Here is a 2,621-nt window from a genome sequence, read left to right on the forward strand (position 1 = left end):
CCAGTTCCTTTCTGTTTTTCCTCCAATTTCTCCCACTGCTTCCTTTTCTATCATGCATTTTTTATGGGTCTCCAGAGGCTTCGAAGCAAAAACAACCTGTGCGAAAACCGCCGTGGTCTTGTAATTCTGCAGCCACGTGCCTGGCACTGTTTTGCCGCAAGGGGGAGCTGTTACCTTGCCATGAGCTCCGCTGGGGCATCGCCTCACCTTCAATCGGGGTAATTCAGCCCAGGTGGACATGGGAACGCTTCTGGCCATATAAAGCCTCAGGGTCTGGCTTGGACCTTCGTTGTCTGCCTTCTGCCACAAGGCAGAGCATGCGACTTGGTATTATTACACTGCGTTTATATCCCACCATCACCCGCCTGGTTTTGAACCCAGGCAGCTTACATGGCTCCATTTGTGGGATAGGAGGAGTTGAGAGTGAGCAACTGACCCCAAAGCCACTCAGTTGGCTTCATGACCGAGTGGGGACTAGAACACAGATCACCTGGGTCCCAGCCCCATTGGGCTTAAAGGGGGGTTTTATAAGGCCCATGGGACCTGCTAGCAACATAGAGGTATGTGAGGGGGGTGCCACACACAGGTGGGTCATGACCTTTTTTCCCCCTGCAGAGGGCAGGATGCGCTCCAGCGGAGAAAAGCTCAGGGAACCCGGGTTCAATTTGGATGCCAGGAAGTCCTTCCTGACGGTTAGGACCCCGAGGGTGTGGAATGGGCTTCCACGGGAGGGGGTAGAGGCCCCATCGGTGAGGGTGTTCAAGGACAGGCTGGACATGAACGTGTCATGAGCGGAGCCGGCTGGAGCCAGGGTCAGACTAGATGGCCTCGGAGGCCCCTTCTGACTCACTCTGCTTCAGTTAACTGATAAGGTGCCTATTTACAAATGCTTGTTGCATTTTGGGGACCACTCCAAGCAGATCGCTGGACTTGTGCCACCAAGCTGGCTTGTTTGGGATAGGCTTTTCTGGAGCTAAGACTTTAGAGCTGCACCAAGCTGTCTTGAAACATAGAAACAGCGAGTCAGAAGGGGTCTCCCAGGCCATCTAGTCTGACCCCTGGTTCCAGCTGGCTCTGCTCATAACATGACCACCATGTGCATGTCCAGCCTATCCTTGAACACCCTCAAAAGGAACTGCCTGTTTCTCTAGCAATTGCAACCAAAAGATCTCTGCTCCCAGGGAGAATGCAGGCCAAAGCATACCCAATGCGGTCCTTTATATGGAATCTTACAGTGCAGCCAGGGCTAGAAGCAGATAAAGAGGCATTCGTGAGTTTCTTTTCAGCCAGTAAAGTGGCCAATGCTTTCCTCTTTTTGCTCACTTCAGTCATCGGGTCCTTTTTCCATTTTCTGCTTGCATCGCAGGTGGATCAGAAATGCTTTGCTGGGAAGAAAGAGGAGAGAATTGCCTTCCCTGACCATTACTAATGGAAGAGCCAAACGAGAGAGCAGTTTGCAGGGAAGGTGGGTGGGGGGCGAAGTAAAAGAAGAGACATCAATTTTTAAAATGCCGCTTGGGCCCATTAAGTGCGAACAGGAGCTAGAAAAGCTGGCTGCAGCCGACACTTCGCGTTTCAAGCTGCGCTTCCGAAAGGCCCTCGGCCAGTTCTGCAAATACCACAGTGGAATTTGATGGAGAGCAAAATGTACGTTAGAAGACGATCCGTCTTTAACAAGATCCCCAATTTTCTCCATCGCAACCTCTTCCAATGTACTGCAAGACCCGACGTTTCTCCACGGGGAGTAAATCCACCTTGTCTTATTTTGCAAACCACAGAAATGTCACTGCCTTTTGAAGGAGGGTGGGAGGCAGGGAAGGTGGTCCAGCCTGGCAGCTCTGCTTTTGATCTCCTCTTCCCGCTGTGACAAGCTTTAAATTACTGGAATAAGCAAAGCTGCTACTGGGGGATATATTACAGAAGCAGGCTGATAATTGATCACCTGGGCTAGAGGGCAACTTCAGGAATTTTGCAGAAGACAGGGCAAAACTTGGCCTGCTGGAGTGGCTAGTAATCCTGCACTGCATATCTTGCATCTGCAACACTAGGGTTGCAGTGTAACTTCACCTCCAGGCAGCCAGGTGCTTCTCTGGGAATCTCCATTCCAATGTTTCTTTCTCAAGGGACAAGTCCACCTGGTTGGCTTGTCAATGGGAGTGCCTGTTTCTATCTCTGGGCTTTATTTGTATTTTTAAAGGTTCCTTGAAAAATCATAGCTTTCGGCACAGATCATTCCTTTGCCTCATTTCTCATCATATTGATTCCAGCGTTTTTAACATTCAGCATCTGCGCCCACCCTTATAGGGGACTATCAAGCACTTTGGAGGGGCTATTAACAATTAACAACCATTAACAATTAAAATATCATTTAAATAAAAAGGTCTTGACCTGGCACCGAAAAGCAAATCACGACGGCGCCAGGCAGACCTCTCTGGGGAGCACATTCCATAGGTGGGGCGCCACTGCAGAGAAGGCCCTCCTCCGGGTACTCACCCTCCTAATATCCTTCACGGAGGGCTCCCAGAGAAGGGCCTCTGCTGCAGATCTCAGGGGGCGGGAGAGCATATATGGATGCAGGTGCTCCTTTAGGTAACCAGGACCTAAGCCATTAAGGGCTTTAT

This window comes from Varanus komodoensis, unplaced genomic scaffold (genome assembly GCF_004798865.1).
Source record: "Varanus komodoensis strain SLA01 unplaced genomic scaffold, ASM479886v1 scaffold79, whole genome shotgun sequence".
In the NCBI taxonomy this organism is placed as follows: domain Eukaryota; kingdom Metazoa; phylum Chordata; class Lepidosauria; order Squamata; family Varanidae; genus Varanus; species Varanus komodoensis.